We start from the raw sequence: 19223 nt of genomic DNA, 5'->3' as shown, positions 1-19223 counted from the left end.
TCCGCCGCTGGGGAGCTTCCGGCCACTGCATTGTAAGACTTGCGTCGGCAGGTGGAACGCACGCTATGCATTTCACCCAGGCACTTCCGCCGCTGGACGAGAACCCGGCTTCTGTGTGTTCCTATGATGAAGAGTGGAACGCAGGCTATGCGTTCCAGTGCGTCTCCACCGCCGGCTGGGCAGTCTGCATTCCTTCTGGTGGAGGAGTTAATAGGGGGGCTATTTAAGTCACCCAGCCCTTCAGAGATGGCTGTCTGTTTTGAGCCTGGTGGTACACAGTCAGCCGAGCCGCGACATTCTTGGCACCAGTAAGTGCTTATATTGATCGTTGGCTGATTATTGTAGTTGCTGTTGGTTGTGCTAGCATTTTTCATGCATGCACAGCAAGCCTCTAGACGTATCCCCACCCATCAAAGATCACCAGTCGCAAAGAAGGTAGGTGCCTGCTCCTCATCATGGTTTGCTGTCTAAAAGTCAGCCTTTTTATTTTTTGTATCATATACCTACCCTGTGTTCGGTCCGTCCAGGTCCGGCTCGCGCCATGTTCAGGAGCGCAGTGAGTCCTCTGCGTCTATTTGAGGGAGATCATCGTCTCCAGAGCAAGACACTCGTCGTTCCGACAGAAGATTTCGCAACCGGTTTCTGTCTGTAAATCAGCGGATTCCCTCAGCGCATCCTGGGGCCCTCCCACCATCCTCAGCCCCTTTGGGGGCTTATTGGGCATATACCAGTATGGCCTTATCGGAGAAAACAGATTGTGAATCATGTTGTCAGAGGCCACTACAGACAAGGAGGCAGATATATGCAGGTTATTTATTTACTGCAGAAAGTCTTTCAGGATACCCTCAGGAAATGTTTCTTCTGCATAGGGTCAGTCCTTAAACCAGCCTACTGTAGATCCAGCTTAGGAGTCTAGTCCGGACCCTTCTAGAGCTGGCCGCAGTCGGGAGTCCTCCGAACCCCATTCTGATTCTCCCTCTTCAGATGAAGAATGTATCCAGGATGAATGGAGTCAGGTGGATGGGAAGTATTCCTTTGGATATAGATTCTCTAAACTGTATCCTTTGTTTAAGATCCTCTTTCTTAAATCAGATGCTTCGCCTGTGGTTAATGCGGCCTTAATGAGGCTGGCAAGGCATGTCACGCTGCCCCTTGGTGACGCTGTTACCTTTAAGGATGTCTTGGGCAGATTTGGATCTTAAAAAGATCTATCTCTTGGCCGGTGGGGCCTGCAAACCTGCAGTTGCTTTGGCAGTACCTTCCAAGGCCCTGAAGGCTTGGGTGGGCAGCGCTGAAGCAGCAGTTTCGGAGAATCTTAGTAAATCTAAGATCTTAGACGGCTTAAAGAATATCAGATTGTCTTCTACATTCTGCACCGAGGTTCGGTCGATGTTAAATTTTAGCCAGAGTTTTGTTGGCCGCAGTGGCGGGCAGAAGGGCTCTGTGGCTCAGACCGTGGGTGGCAGATCCCACATCCAAGCAGGGATGTGGTAATTCCATTTGGGGGTCAGTTGCTACTCTGCAACAAACTAGACATCGCAACAGCTAAGGCCACTGGAGGTAAGGCATACGGTGCAGTCTCTCTTCCCCAGAAGAGGTTTCCGGGCACAAAGCTGTGCAATCCCGGGTGCCCTATCGTACCTACTGTTAGTGTCTCATTGTCTTCAGATTGTCGGCTCCATTATGTCAATGATTCCTGCAGCCCAGTGGGCCCAATGGCGAACTTGTTTCTTTCAGACCGGGTTCTTGCGGCAGTGGAAGCCAGAAAGTCTCGACCACCTCATTTGGATCTCTCCCCAATGCGGAGCAGCCTGGGGTGGTGGTTCATGGACTGCAACTGACTAGGCTGTCAGTCTCTCCTCCTTACCACGTGGACCGTGAATTCCTCAGCTACAAGAGAATGGGGTTGGGGTGCCGTCTGTCTGAGCAAGGGTGCTCAGAGTCACTGGTCCTTCCTGCAGTGGGGGTTTGTCTCCAATGTCCTGGAGCTGAGGGCAGTGTTTCAGGCGCTATTGGCCTTCCAGCGATTTATCCTGGGGAAGTCAGTTTTGATGAAAATCGACAATACCTCAGCGATGGCTTGTATCAGGAGACAAGGGGGTGCACGCAGTCGTGCCCTGCTGGAAGAAGTCTCTCCTATTATTATCTGGGCTCAGAAACATCTTCACTTATTGGCAGTGTACGTGTCGGGTCTCCTCAATCACCAAGCAGATTATCTATCCAGAGTTCCTCTGGACAACGACGAGTGGTGTCTCCTCGGTTAAGTATTTCAGGACACGGTGTCCTGGGGCTTAGCTCCAGAAGTAGACCTATTTTTGTCCCGAACAAACACCGAAGTCGAAGTTTTTCTCGAAGTTTCCATGTGTACAAGTGGTGGTGATGGACGCCCTGACAGCAGAGTGGACATTCGGACGGCTTGCGCCTTCCCGCCAGTGCCTTTTTCATACTACAATTTCTGAGGAGACTCTGGAGAGAATAGGTGGCTGTCCTGGCAGTGATCCCGATCCGGCCCAAGGGGCCTTGGTATCCTCTCCTCCGCCTGATGGGTATCCAGCCTCCACTATTCTTACTGCCATTGACCGATCTTCTTTCACGGTCCGATCCTTCACCCAGCACCTGTGAAACTTTGCCTAGCAGCATTCTTCCTGCAGTTCACCGATAGCCTGAGTCGCAGAGGCCACTTCCTGGCACAGGGACTCTAAGGCAGCAGCACTCCTCTCGGTCTCCGACATGGCTGGTTTGTACTATTAGGTACCTGGTGTTGAGACCGAAGGTATGAGGAGGCTCCGCTTGCTCCCCGTGTCTTGTGGCCTTTGAGATTGGGGACAAAGGCCAGTCGGACAATGAGTGGCACGAGGGCTTTTGGTAGATCCAGTAATCGATGTCAAAACAAGCCGGGGTCAATAGCCAGGAGATCCAATGCGGTACAATAAGGAGCAGTCCGAGGTCAATAAGGCAGGCAGCAGGCAAGGATAGTCGGCAAAACAGGAACGAGTCACAATCCAGAGAGATCAGGAGAATACAGGATCAGGCAAAACAGGATACACGGAACACACACAAACTGGAAAGACAAACCAGCAACTAGTGGGCGTTTGAGATGGGTTTAAATAGGGCCGCGAATCTATCTATGACGTCACTTCCTGTGCGCCACTTGGCGCGGATCTCCGCACGGCACTGCCGACTGCGCATGCGCGTGTTTGTTCTCAGCTGCGCATGCTTGTTCTCAGCTGCGCCTGCGCGTGTTCGTTCTCCGCTGCGCATGCGCAGAGCGGGACTTTTGCTGACACCAACCTTCAAGTTGGATGATGGGGCCAGATTAGCCGCTTGGACGTAGGTAGTACGCTAAAGGCGTATGTTTTGGCCACGGAAGAGCTCAGGTCTACGGGTCATCTCTATCGTTACAGCAGGTGCCAGGAAGGATGCTACAGCATCCAGTAGGCTCATAGCATCCTTGATAGGGAAGGCGATGTCGTTAGCATATGAAGCTGAGCACATGACTGTCCCAAGTGGGGTGTCTGCTCATTTCCACTAGGAGTCTGGCCACATCATGGGCTGCACCCAATCGTGTTTCCTTAGAGACTGTGTGTAAAGCGGCCACATGGTCTTCTCCGCACACGTTCATGACACACTACTGTGTAGATCCAGCTGCCTTACCTAAAGTTGAATTCGGCCGTAGGGTTATTTCTTCTACCATGAGTTGTGATTTTAATATTTTCAAGCATACCCACCCCTGTTTTTGGCTAGTTAATTCCCATTCGTGTGCTGCCATGGAGCTGACAGGAAAACAGGAAAATTGTATTTCATACTTACCGTAATTTTCCTTTCCTGTCCAGCTCCATGGCAGCACAAGGCCCACCCATATAGTAGTCGAGTTACGGAACGGCAAGCCAGGGGACTCTTTCAGCTTTTATGAGTTACGATCCTGATTAGGGGAGGAGGGAGGGATTAACCCATTCGTGTGCTGCCATGTAGCTGGACAGGAAAGGAACATTACGGTAAGTATGAAATACAATTTTCCTGTTATTTTGCCATCGCCCACTGGCTGCTGTCAGAATACACAATCAGAGTGGGAGGCTCAGTGGCTGCTGACTCTGATCGTACGAAGATTTTCCGGCCAGCTCTTTCGATCAGCTGATCGAGGGATGCCGACCGAAAAGGTGCAGACAGCGGCACACACTGTGAATTCTGTCTGGTTCCTCAAAAACCGTCCGAAATTCGCACAGTGTATGGGCACTCTAAGGCCCGATTCACACTGAGCGATTTGCAAATAGCGCGTTTGTCGTGTGATTTGCATTTTGCGCGATATCGCGCGTTTGTCACGCGATATTGCGCAAATGGTTGCATTGAGCAACCTAGAATCGCGGCAAAATCCGCTCCAAAAAGGGTCCTGCTGTAGCGACACACGACCCGCGATGGACAGAGCCCCATTGAGATGCATTGGAGAGCGATATCGCGCGGCAAATATCCGCGATATCGCGCGGATTACCGCGCGATAAATCGCTCAGTGTGAACGGGGCCTAAGGTTTCATTCACACTTATATTTTAGGTGCAATTATGGTTCTTGTGTCAGGAACTGGCAGGAATCCCAAATCAGCCCTTTACTAGCTGCAGGTGTCACTATTCAAGTGCCTCCAGGGATCGATGTGTCCAGGGATACTGATTGATTCTTAAAGTGACATTAAAGTCACACTTTTTTCCCTCCCCCAATGTTAGTGTAAACACTTACCTTAAATGATGTCTATTAATCCGATCTTCCTCTTTCCTGTCGTTTTCATCTGTCCCTCCAGCGGTGCGGCGGGTCTCCGATCCAGCGCTGACTCCTCTGTCCTTGCTGGTACTTCCTGTCCCACGGTGTCTGCATGCTCGTGCACGCGTCCATAGACTTACCTTGTGTCTCTCCTCGTCTCCCTACCAAAAATCCGAACTGCGCATGCGCCCGCCCCTAGATGCTTTGCGGCTGCCCAAGCATTTTCGGATTTTTGGACAGGAGCACGCGGCGAGGACGGGTAAGTTTTAATTAGCTTTTAAAGCTGATTTTTTTTTTTTTTTACTTTTTTTACTGCTTGCTAGCAGTAGATTTATACCCTTTTAACTGTATGTAATCGTATCACATAGGATTACATTTGATGTGCCAGTGTTCAAATGCAGCAGCTGTCACCCGAACTTTAACTTGAATGGATGACAGCCTGCGTAAACGGTAGATGAGGTATTTCTGCTACAGGAATTTGCAAGTTCCTGACGCAGGAATCCCTAATCGGACCTAAAATATAGGTGTGAGTGGAGCCTAAAATGGTTCAAAAATGGACAGCGTAAGCCATTGTTCACAAATAGATGAAAATATTTATGTGATTGTGGGGATACACATGTAATGCACCTTTTATGTTATAACCCAGAAACATTCATCAGCGGTGCAAACATTTAAGTATATTTCATTAGATTAAGTCTGCAATAGAAATGCACCAACAAGGCAAAAACATATTGATAGTTCCAAATTATTCACTTGAGGTGAGACAACCATTTAACACTTCTGTCCACCAGCATGTACTGTAACAATAATTTTGAACAATCCACATGTTTCTGCCTTATTGATGCCTTTTAAGGGCCAATTCACACCAGATGCGTTGGGACTGTGCTGACTGACTTTTCCAGCACAACTCCAACGCACTGACAAGGAAAATAGCCTTTTTTTCAATTTCTTCTGGTGGCAGGCCCGGCGCTACCGCAAGGCAAGTCAGGCGGCCGCCTTACGGCGCTGCAGGGTGAGAGCGGAAAAAATAGGGCATTTTGACAAGTACAAGTACTTGTCAAAATGTCCTGTTTTTACAGGGGGTCGGGGAGGGGGGCGCAAAAATGCACCTTGCCTTTGTAGGCACGAATCCTAGCACCGGCCCTGTCTGGTGGTGTGAGCTGAAAAAGAGTATTGACAGAGTATGACAGTATGACATTTAATTCAGTACTACAGCCACAACGCAGTGCGATGTGCACTGCCTTGTGGCTGTAGTATTGAATGAAATGTAATTTTTGACATTTCAATAAATAAAATAATAACAATGAAACAAGGGTTTGGCACGATGCTGACATCATACTAACTTTTGTTCATCTAATAAAATATGCTGGAATGTTTGCACCATTCAGAAACACTTCCAGATTATACCATGAAGGTGCATAATGTGATGTGGATCCTCATATGCATGCATATTTTAGTGGCTTTGTGAACAATAAGAAAAAAAATAAACAGGCCCGTATCAGAAATTATGATTGATGTAGTCCATAGGGAGTGCACAGAAGGGAGAGATGAACTGGTAAATAATAGTGTAAATAGGAAAACTGTTTATTTAAATATTGTTTTATAATTGCAATGTTGCTTTAACTGACATTATATATAGATCAAAGGTTACCTCTTTAATCTCTTTTGAATAAACCAGATTATTTACAATTTAGCAAAACAATGTTGCTATTAGAAAATGACTTTGCTGTGTTTGTTAATGTCATTTCCGGGTCATTATAAATGGAGCAAATAATAGAATTTAATTTATACTTTAAATTTTTAAATTTATAATAATAGTTGCTTTATAATATTGGTCAAGTTAGAAAAAAGCATATTTCTGTAGTTTTGTTGCTTCTTTTTACCTAAAGATTGAACAGAAAAAAAATGATTTGTGCAAAATATTGCCAAAAGAGTGTGTAGTTTTGCAAGAGAGAAAACAAAGACCGCCTGATCAATGTGAAGGATCGTTTTATTAAACATAGCAAGGAAAGCAGTAATGTACAAATAACGTATAAAGCAGAACATATACAAAGGTTTCTTTCAATGGAGGCTCACGAGCCCATTAAACGACACAGAGCTGCTCGCTCAGCTCACCAACCAGCCGTCTTCCAGCCGACACTGTGTTCACCGGGTTAACGCATTTCAGGGACTCGCCCCCTTCTATAGTTTGCATTATCTTTTAAATCCGTGGTTCTCAACTGGTACGGGAGGTGCGTTGCTTTGCCATTCATTTCCCTTCCACAGTTCCATGGTACCGCAATGCTGTACGTTTCAGTCCAGTGGGTCGAGACTTAATGACCAGAGACAAATGTGGGTCCTTAGGGTTACACAGGTTGAGAACCACTGCTTCAAGTAATGACAACATTTTTGCCAAATCAATTTTCCTAGAAATCCAGTCCCCGGTACCTACAGACAAATACGGTAGTTACTTTCAAATTGGCAGTTTTTTCCGCACACTTTGTAATGGAGATGAAGAAACAAAATTGATTTACGCAGCAGATCAGGATGTGATTTGAGGTATGGCATGCTTTTGGGTGGGACTTTTGGGTTTTTTGAGTGGGATTTCTGTGAATGGCACTCCAATACACCTTTCCCAACTCACAGGCATTACAGCGCACCACAATGCATGTTAATTAACCAAAGTGCATTTTGGTTCTTTGCATTGCTAAAAATAATGCATGCACCTTTTATGGTGAGTCTTGTGTTTGGAAGCTCATTTAATACACCGCATGTAAAAATTGCGAGCAGGAAGGCTTTTTATTGCATGCTATGTATACTAGACTGCACATGTGCAGCTCAGTGTAAAGTTTTCAGAAAATCTCTGTCAGGATGAACGCCTGTGCATATGTGTGTGAGTCATGTCATCCCCTGCTGGCCAATCAAGATGGCTAAAAACCTGCCACCTAGAAGAAGTCAGGTAGAAGATGTCAGCTATAGGGAAGGTGAGTTAATTTCCAATGTAAAAATGTTGCAAAAAATGCAATGCATCTCTGCAATGCATGTACATTTCCCCATATTTTGTCTCCTTAAAATTTCTACAAGTACAGAAAAATACCCGTTCATTCTGCCAGAAATCCAATAATCTCCTTTCTGTAGTTAGCTGAAAACTCTGCACTCAAATTGTAAACATTATTATCAACCCTGCCCAGTTCAGCATTGTGAATTACAGATCACCTCCACTCCATGTTATGGAGATGAGAAGAGCAGAAGGAGTTCTGTGACAATACAATAAATAAGTACATTTGTGGAGAATAATTTATTTAAAATGCTGCTGTTTATATAACTATGCACAAACACTTTAAGATGCACTTGCAGCACTTTTAAATATACTTGTTTAGTTACACCTTTATAGTCTCTGCTCAGAGGCATTTGATGTGGTGAAGTGCCATTTTCTACCTCTAGGGGGCAGAGATTTACAGCAGAAGACATAAACTCCTCAAACGTGTGTCTAATCTTAGGCCAAATCACACACTACCCATATTTAGCTTGGGGTAAAATATTTAATTAGTGAATCCCTCAACCCCAAAACAAAACAATTAGTTAAATAATTAGAATTAGAAGAAATGGTGTATTGAGATCCAGTAATTTTTCCTTTTTTTAGTCAGCCTGCATTTCTAACCATTGTGTACACTAAAAAGGCAAAACCAATATTTCCTGTGATGGGAAAACTGCAGGTTGTAGACAATATCAGAGTAAAAAGTTACTCTTCTAAGAGAAGCCAATAAACTCCTGTTTTCATTTCAAAATCAAGGTGTTATTTAACTGCTTGAAGCCCAGGGAGTTAAACCCCCTTCCTGACCAGGCCATTTTTCAGTATTCAGCGCTGCGATACTTTGACTGACATTTATTCCGTCATGCAACGCTGTACTGAAATTAATTTTATACCATTTTTTTGGGTCACATAGAGTTTTCTTTTGGTGGTATTTAATTACCGCTGGGGTTTTTATTTTTTACTATATAAAGAAAAAAAAGAACCGGAAATTTTGAAAACATTTTTTACGTTATGTTATTAAACATTTATTATTACCCCAATTTTTTGGTAAAATGTAAAAGATGGGGTCACATCTGGTAAACAGTAGGGATGATACCGTTTTTTTGGTCTCAAGTACCGATATATTTTTTTTGGTACTCACCGATACCGAATACCGATAGTGGAGGTCCCATTAAGGAAGCCGGGTGGCGTGTAAAGGCTCGACACCCGGCTTCCCGATTAGCAGGGAAACTGTCTCAATGCTCCCTCGTCACCAGGAAGCCGGGCAACACGTCATTACACAGCGCCCGGCTGTCAGTGGCCGGCCGACAGCACGCTACTGACAGGTGGGGGGAGCCAGACGTCATCTCACGGCTGGCTCCGGTCACTTGCAGAGACAGATCAGCATCCAGGTAACCAGGGACGCTGATCTGTCATTACACTGAGAACCCCGCGGAGCCGCCGTGACATCACGGCGGCTCCGCCGAGTTCTCAGTGTGTAATGACAGTTCAGCGTTCCCTGATATACGGCTGAAATCAGCTGTACAAGCCTAAAATGAATAGCCGAACAGCTTTCGGCTCACTTCACTACGCGTCGGTTATTCACTCGGCTGCCTACGGCAGCTTTGTGAATAACCCTTTTAGTGTTGAGTTGGAAATCCCCACAAAGGCTGTCCTATCTCCTGTCTCAGCTCAGCGACAGGCAATGGACACTCTGGGCTACCTAATGAAGGTAAGCCTTTCCAATAACAGAGCATTTAGGTTTTTTTGTAATCCTGAGCAACGTTCTCATTTGGCAGTTTTGTGAGTATTCTGTTTCAACTATTGGATTGTGCAATATCTCCTGAGACCCATGATGGTGGCTTAATGATTTTACAAGACCCACAAAAAACTCACTAAGAAGACACAGATTTCTATTTTCCGTAGATTTTTTAATGCCCGGTAAATAGATCTACGCTGACTAGCACTGAATAGCACAAAAGTGCCAAAGGTTAGGTTTGAGCTACAACATTACAAAACACAGGGGTGCGCACTGAAACATACCAAGTCAGTTTAACATCATAAAGATTGACTGTGGCAGCACAATGAGACTATGCAGGGATCCCAACCTGAAAGAAGCCATTTCAGGGAGGTGTCCTTCTCATTTCAGGGAGGTGCCCTCTACGCCCCCCCCCCCATCCGCAGAGGGGGTTTAGGGGGGCTGGGAGAGAGCACCCCCCTGAAATGATGGCAGATAGCACAGGAAGCAATAGCTTCTTTGTTATCTGCAGGTTTTTTTTCTGATTTTGTTTTTAGTATTCTGACAGTTGCAGTCATAAGGCATAAGAATGCATAGCTGGATTCCTATTGGCTATTGCACTTTGCAATAGCCAATAGCAAACTAGCTATTGCACCCGCCCTTTGCTGCTTTCAATCACCAGAAGAGGACCTGATAGAAAAATTCAGGTCCCCCTCTGCTGATTGATAGCAGCAGTGGGCGGGTACATTACCCAAAGTGCAATAGCCAATAGGAATCTAGCTATGGATTCGTATGCCTTTTTGTTTCTTTTCTGACTGACGGTCGGGCCGCGGCTACCGATGTCAGAAAAGAAAAAAAAAACGATCGCAGGGAAAGGTTTATCTGCTCGATCGAGCAGATAAACCTTTCCGGGAGGAAGTGTTTCTCTCCCGGGCGGCCGGGAGCCGCTATCCAATAGCGGGAGACTCCCGGAGCGTCCGGGAGAGTTGGGATGTCTGGAGTATGTCAGGGCAGAAAGTAATGGTGGAGGGGGTCTTTTCAATGGTGATACAAACAAAAACACCGCTTTAGGAGAGTAAGTGCCCGGTCACACCATATCCATATCCGAGCCAGGAATGTACTGGATTGCATACATCAGGCCGGGCCACGTTCTGGGGTGGGAGGGGGCATAGTGGTGCCATTCATATCAATGGCACCGCAGACACACCCCCTGCCAGCAGTGCAATTGCACGCACCGGAACGCGAGCTACAGGAATGACCTCCGGTCCAGTGCAGTGCAATCGTAAAAAAATTGCTGCGTGCACTATTTTTTCTGATCGCACTGCCCTGGAACGGATGGCATTCTTGTACCTCACGTTCTGGTTCAGGCGATCGCGCTGTGGGCGGGGGGCAAGCCTGCGGTGCCAATGACATGAATGGCACTGCCATGTCCCCTCCCGCCCCAGAACAAGGCCCGGCCTGATCTATGAGATCCAGTGCGTACCGGGCTCAGACCGTGCCAGAACACATTTGATATGGTGTGACTGGGCCCTGAGAAAAGGTTAAAACTTCTGGCAATGTTTTATTGCTGTACTGCTTCCTCTCCAAGTGACAACCACTGGATGTGGAAGTGGAAGAAAAACGTTCCTAATGTGACAGATTAAAAAAAAAAGGAATTCTAACTTTTGTATACTTCATCCAAAAGTTTAGACACATGCAACTATTACTTTTATTCAGTTGTTATGATTATGAAAAGCTGTAATGACACGTATGGGCTTTTCTCATTTTAAAAATGTTCCTTTTAAAAATGTATTTTTTCACGCTATGTTACACCTTCATTTGGGGGCATAAGTTAATAACACAGTACAAATTTAAAAAAAACAACATTTTGTCGTTCCAGAGCCAGATATCACAAAAAGAGCTGGAACATCGCTTCCTCTCCACTTCCTGGATTCACTAAGATATCTTATAATGAACTTGGGTCTGTTCAATTTCTTCTGTTGGAGAAATTCTACCCTGTTGCCAAGAACATTTAATCCACCTCCCAGCCGACAGGACACTCTGATATGTTGTCCTGGAGATGCAATTACATATGGATCCTGTGTCACTGAATGCTGGCTGACACACTGAAAAAAAGTATAAACATTGAATAATGGTGGTACAGATCATTTTTTGTTTACACACAGCTGCCCATAGACTAACATTGGGCATCCGATCGGGTCTGCTTGAAAAACTGACAGGCGGACCTGATTGGACCACCTGTGTGAAAGGAGTCTAAAGAAGATCTAAACCCGATCACGAAAATATCATATCACCTGTTAAGCTGGCCATACACTTTACAACCATCGCACGACTTTCGTCTTGCGATGGTTGTAAAGTAATTGAAAGCTTGTACGATCTGCCCATCTTGGACAGGTAGATCGTACTTGTAATCATCGAAAGCCCACCCAGCTGAGGGGAGGGTTTACAATAATTCCAATGCCGCACGGGCAGTGTGCACTTGCGCACGCCAGCCCGTGTGGCATTTGTCTCCCGAGAACGCCACTAACCCACCGACAATCGTACGATTCTCGGCGGGTTTTCAAGCCTGCTCAGGAGACAAAAGACGTGCGAACGTACAGTAGAAACGGTCGCACGCCTTCCATACACCTGCCGATTATCGTACGATCGTGGGATTTCCTGCGATTATCGTACCATAATCGGCAGGTGGATGGGCACCTTAACACTCTGATGTAATTTCAAAAGTTGCTAGTAGTAGTTAGTCACATTCAGCTGAGCTTGTTCTGCAATGTTAAAGAACAACACCAGAAAACTAACCCTTGCAGTGAGGCTACCCATGCACTGCAAGGGTTAAGTGCTCATTTTGGCCTAGGGTCTAAAATAAAAAATATATACTCATCCATTCCTTAACCTGGCTGCCAGACTGATCCCCGTAGCCTCTTTTCCCTCAGGCTCCGGCAGTCTAAGGGTTTGTGACGCCATCAAGTCCATTGACTTGCATTGGACGTAAAGGGGCATTCCACAGCCAAAGCAGAGTGGGACCAAGGGTCAGGTAACTTTTATCTCTATTGTTTTAGCTCCCCAGGCCAAAACAAGCACATAACCTTTGCATTGTAGGGGTAGCCCCACTGCAAGAGTTAATTTTTAATATGCTCGGAGTACTTCTTTAAGGACATTTTGCTGTGCTGCTTGTCTAAAATTGGTGGAGAAAAAATTCCAGCACAAGGGGCGAAGGGGGTTCTTCACAGTAAGAGCGGTTAGGGTCTGGAACTCACTGCCACCGGCAATGATTTCAGCTAAGAGTGTGGAATTGTTCAAGAAACTTTTGGACGATTTCCTGAGGGACCATAATATTCAGGGGTACAAGTATTCCTAAGAATGAGTTGAGCGTGGACCTATATGGGTTGGACTTGATGGACTTATGTCTTTATTCAACCCCAGATACTATGTAACTATGTAATGCGTCATATTTACTTGATTTTAAAAATGAAAACAGTTTACAGTTATTTAGCCCTTCCAAAATTATAGCAACCAAAATGTAATTATTTCAAGCTAGTTCTCAAAAGAAGCATTATTGACTGAGTGAAGGGTAATTGTTTCACTTCTCTATATTCCATTGTCACTTTGTCACTGGCTTCCAGTCCATGTAGCACAGTAATATTCAGCTTCGTCCTCCTCCTGCACCCCATTGATGTCCATATAGCCCGTTCTTCCAGAGCCAGATACCACAAAACGAGCCGGGACGTTGTCTCCTTTCCACTTGCTGGACTCACTCATATAATCCTCCTCCCAGTTGACAGGATACTATAACATGTTGTCGTGGAGATGCAATTACAGACAAAATTCTATACTCCTAACAGTCTGAATATGGTTGAAATAATTGTATTACCAGTTATTAGAATGCTCAGGAGACACAGATGCTGTGAGATGACAATGATGCACAAATTGAGACAGATGCAATTCAGCTCACATTCTAAGCTCTAAGACTGTTTTAAAGGTGGCCATCCCTCCAAGGGTGCAAAGCACTCTTGTGGTTTTCACTGCTTACATTAAATGATTTCACAGGCCAAATGTATAATTTTAAATTATGATTTAGCCAACAAAGTCTGTCGGCATAATTCTGGGATTGATTAGGTTTTGCCATCCAAAGCAAGGACATGTATTGGACATTCAATACAAATTTTGTTTGAAACCAGTGAAGTGCCCCCCAACCTTCCTTTTTCTATAGGCTGTTTATTGGAGTACCATACCGACTGAGGAATCCACAGTGACATAATCAGACTAAAGCTGGCCATACACTGCTCAAATTTTGAACCATGTGTGGCCTTGTCTGCACTCCTCCTTCGACAAAGGGTTTTTCAATCGACCTTTGTTGAAGGAGCCAACTAGAAATGTCTTATCTAAACAGCACCTGCATTCAATAGCTAGCAACGGGGATTTCTCCATCCACACTGGGAAATTGATGGGATCGATGGATTCATCTTATTCAGCCCGCGGGCAAACAAGAGAAATTCGAAGAGTGTATGGCCAGCTTAATTGAGTTTGTGATAGGAATGTGAGTGGTGATATGTATTTGAACAGGCATCTGTATACTGCATGGAGTTGTTCTGCATGGTAAGAATAGAAAAGAAAATAAGTTTATTCTCTCTTTTACACAGCAAATGAATGCATCTTGGTGAAGTGAGTTTAGCATAAATAGGGTGCATATAATCTAATAACGCAGAACATCACAAATGTTCAGTCTCACTTATGCCTACAGGCTGCACTGCTTTACGTGAGCCTTTGTTTTCTTTATCCATTGATCTGTTTCAATATATCAGTGTTGTAACAACCCTAACAGGATGTGTACCACCTAGTGATTCACAGATGTGTTGTGAGCTGTGACATACATGTAAAAACAAACTTTAAAGAACTAAACCATACATTTCTGGTAAAAGTTTTATTTGATCATTGTTACCTTGAATGCACACGAGTCAAGGTAGAGTTTTACCAAAAACGTGCATATCTGCCATGTCCAGGACAATGGCAAATTACTGTGCTAGTTCGCTGCCATGCCAAAACCCAAATACCGTAATGCATTTCATGAATTGTGAACTGCAGTCAGATATCATAGCATGCTCAATGATGGGGATTTTCTATTTCCTATTGATGTGTGTATGGGGTGTCATCATGCCAAAATCAAGAGCGCTCTCTAAGGCCCTTAGGGCCCGTTCACACCAGACACACTACGTTCCAGCCCGATTCTGGCCGGAACGCACTGGATCGCATTGCGGCCAGCTCACTTTGTTGTGGGGCAGGAGGGGGCATGGTGGTCCATTTAAGTGAAAGGCACCGTAGCCGCACCCTCCGGCCGCAATGCAATCAGCCACACGGAAACGGAAGGCACATGCCTGCGGTCTAGTCTGGTCAGAAAAAATGCTGCACTATTTTTTCTAACCGGATCGCAGGCATTGATGTGCCACACGTTCCCCTGCGGTCGATCACATTGAGGCCATACCCCCTCCCACCCCACAACAAAGTGAGCCAGCCGCAATGCGACCCAGGGCATTCCGGCCAGAATCGGGCCGGAACGCACTGTGTCTGGTGTGCTGCTGCTCCCATGGTGGGGGTCTTTCCAGTACATGTGATCTATGCAGCTGTAGAGCTGCCCAATTACGTGCACCTACCTCTAAAAGTGCACCCCCCTGCTGTGGTTTTCGGGCTCTTCCACTACTCTGGGGGGCAAGTGGAACCAGTCTGAGAAACGACAATTCCCCAATCTACTCTATGATATCTGAAACAGGAAGCGCTGTGGATCATTTTGAGTACCATAGTTTCTCACCATTGACCTGCATGCGCAATTTTAAGGCTTGACATGTTTGGTATCTATTTACTCAACGTGGCCCCAATTTGTCATATTTTACAAAAAACATTGGATATTAAATTGTGTTTGTGTGCTCTAAAATTAATTTTAGTGTATTTTTTTCCTAAAACAATCGAATAAACGTTTGCGCAAATATTGTGCAACATAAAAATGCAACTACTATTTTTTTTTCTTACAAGGTCTTTGCTCTCAGAGAATAAATATTTGTTTGGGGATTTAAAGTAATTGTGTATCCAAAAATTCCGATTTGAACGTGTGTAAAAAATGAAAAAAATGCTCCTGTGTTAAGGTGGTCAAAGCAAGGCTACAGTTTGCCATTGAACATACTGTATAGACCTACATCAAGGCCTGCAGTCATCAAATCAACTATACATTCTGCATCATATCAAAGTGTGCTTGATGAGAATGTGCAGCAATCAGTCCAAAGAATTAAGTTGAACCAGAAACTTGTCTTTCAACATGATAATGATCTGAAGAACACTGGCAAATCCACCAAGGAAAGAAGAAATAAAACGTTATGGACTGCCCTAGTCAAAACCCTGGTTTGATTCCAACTAAAATTATGCAGGGGCGTTTTGAAACAGACAGTTCATGCAAGAAAACCCACAAACATCTTACTATAGTACTATATTTACATTTTATCGAGCATTAAATACTTTTTTTTACCTATAATCAGAGATGGACACTCATGATAAATGCAAAAATAGAAATAATTTTTTACAGTATAATGTAAGTAGGTGGAAAAGGTGCACCCAATGGGAAGCTCTGTTAATAGCTAACTTTTCCATAAACAGTGTAGAAAGTCAATGAGGAGAATTTATCAATACTGGAGCAGACAGAATCTGGAGCAGTTGCCCATGGCAACCGATCCGCATCGACCTTTCATTTTCAAACCTTAACTGAACAAACTAAAGTGAGAAGCTGATTGGTTGCCATAGTCAACTGCTCCAGATTCTTCTGCTCCAGTTTTGATACATTCCCCTCAATGTTTGCTAAATATAGAATGCACGTTATGGGTGATAGACCAATAGTTAGTCAACATAATAGATTTCTCAACATGATTATGTTGACTTACACATGGATATTTTAGCTACCCAAGTGCTGATCACCACCAAACAAACATCTTTTCATTTAATCTTCCTGATTTTAAACTGCAGTAAAACACTTGTGGGCCTGAGCTATACCCAGTATAGCTGACGTGGGTCTGAGCTATACCCAGTTAGGCTGGCACTCTGGACCTATCCAATGCCATAAACTGTGGTGGGAGAAATCTAGCAACAGGGTAACATACTAAAACCATCTTACAGAGCTACTATTTTCTTTGATAGGCAACTGTTAAAGTTGGAGGTGGAGCATATAGATAAAGGTGTGGGAACTATACACACATATACAGTACCTTGCTAAATTATGAGTATTTGTGATACTTCCTCATATTCTGTTACTACTGTGATACTGACTTCCAGTCCAGGTTAGACAATAATACACAGCATCATCCTCTACCTGCACTGAGCACTCCATTGATGGTCAAATAACCTGTATTTCCAGAACCTGATACTACAAAACGGGATGGAACCCCATCTCCTCTCTTTTGGTAAGAGTCACGTATATAAAACATAAGGTACTTAGGTGTGTTTCCATCAGTTTGTTGGAAAAATGTCACACTGTTGCCATCGACCGTCAGACCCCCTCCTAGGTTACAGGGCATTCTGACATTATGTCCGGGCGATGTTGTCACTGTGGGGTCCTGTGTTACTCAGTGCTGAGCCTGAGACCCTGCAAAAGCAAAACACATAAAAAGACTTAATTGGCAGAAGAAAAACATGACACATGAAAAGTCTTAATTGTGGTCCGCATATCAAAGCAATTCAAATATCTCTTACAATGAAGACACACAACACAAAAAGATAAACAACTAAAATGCAGCAATCGACCATGCCCATCATTTAAGCCTGCACTTTTTCATTACATTTTATATTGTTGATAATACAAGCCTTTATACCAGGTATTAGAATACTCAGAGTCAGGAGACAGAGTTTGTGTAAGCTGAGCATGATGTAGCAAAAAAGACAAGGTTGGCAATCACTAAGCTGAGCGTCCTGAGTTTAACTGTTACTTGGCTTTATTATATAGGGGGTTGCTGTGCCCATTATGCAAAGCAAGAGTAAGCTTGATAGATATGAGTGTAATTCTGATAAATAAGACAACACGTGGTCCTATACACCCCTCGTGACTCCCACTTAACCTCTTTGGCACCACACCTCACTCTCCTTATACCATAAAGACATTCAAAGCATGAGCACCTATGTGGTGCTGAATGATGGCTGCAGGAAAAAGAAGCCATGGCAAAGAAAAGGTTGGAATATGCAGGGATGACTTGTACTTTGTATCAGGTTTTGGGCATACATACACTTTAAATGTAATATATATTGTGTATATTGTGTACTGACACTCCAACATGTTTATCTTTATGTATTATCCTTTTGAAAAGAAGAGGGCTCTGGGGACACATGGGAGGGGACTACTGTATAAAGGGTAGAGGGTATGACTAAAGAGAGTTGCGTGTTGCTTCAGTTTGTTCTTGCGTTTTGTATCTTCTATTACATGTCATTATAAATAAACATCCTGTAATGACAAGTATCCTAACTCTCCTGGACGTTCGGCAGTCTCCCGCTATAAGATAGCGGTTCCCTGACACCCGCGAAAGATCCCGGAAAGAATTACTCTGCTATTTACCACCCTTGTCCACAGCCTATGATGGCTATGTAGACATTTGGCCCTGAGAAAATGCCATCTACTTTTACATATTGATACATAAATTTGCTTGGTCGTGGGGCCTTCCTTGAAAATTAGGACAAATATGTGACTTGAAGCGAAGACAGCAATAAAAACCTGACATGGGTTCTAACCGCTGACAATTCCAAAATCTAGCTTTAGGGCTTGTTCACACCAAACAGTGCACATTATTGTGCACATAACATGTGTGCGTTGGTGTGCGGTGTAAATGCATTGCAGTGCTTGCTTTTGCTTTATTCTTTATTTAGGGCTTGTTCACAGTGCGTTCTAGAGCGGTTAGCTGCTGGAATGCACTGTATTGGACACTAAACTCCCCCCTGAGTTTTGAGGTGGGAGGGGGCGTGGTGGTGCATTCAAGTCAATGGTACCGCAGCCACGCCCCGTGCCCGCAGTGCGATAGCCCACACCAGAACGCGTGGCAAAACAATGCCTGCATTCTGGTCCAGTGCGATCATAAAAAATGCTGCAGTTTTTGTGATCGCACTGGACCGGAAGGCAGGCATTGTTTTGCCACGCGGTCCAGTGCGGGCGATCACACTGCAGGCAGGGGGTGTGGCTGCAGTGCTATTGACTTGAATGCACCAACACACCCCCTCCCACCTCAAAACTCAAGTACAGTGCGTTGCAGCAGCTAACCGCTCTGGAACACGCTGTTATTGGTGTGAACAAGGCCTTACATGTAATTCTATGTGCTGCAGCAAAAATACAGTGAGGGGCATTAATCAAAACTGGAGCAGAGAAAATCTGGAGTAGTTGTTCAGGCCAACCAATCAGCTTCTCTCTTTCATTTTCAAATCTTAACTGAACAAACTGAAGAGAGAAGCTGATTGGTTGCCATGAGCAACTGCTCCAGATTCTGTCTGTTTCAGAGCACACCAAGGCAGCATGTGGGTGTGAACTGAAGCCATAGAACATAAGGTAAATTGTCTTATTCTTGTGTTGTGGCTGCAGTGGGCATGCCAAACACAGCCCAATGCTGCTAGTATGAACAAGCATTTAGATACACTGAGGGGAATTTATCAAAACGGGAACCGTTGCCTATGGCAACCAAGCAGCTTTTGTTTCAAAAGCTGTAGCTTAACTTAAAAAAAACTGAAAAGAGAAGCTGATT

The sequence above is a fragment of the Nanorana parkeri genome, unplaced genomic scaffold (genome assembly GCF_000935625.1).
Source record: "Nanorana parkeri isolate BGI_ZX_2015 unplaced genomic scaffold, ASM93562v1 scaffold899, whole genome shotgun sequence".
NCBI lineage: Eukaryota > Metazoa > Chordata > Amphibia > Anura > Dicroglossidae > Nanorana > Nanorana parkeri.
The sequence above is the reverse complement of the archived record's forward strand: the minus strand, read 5'-3'. Positions refer to the sequence as shown.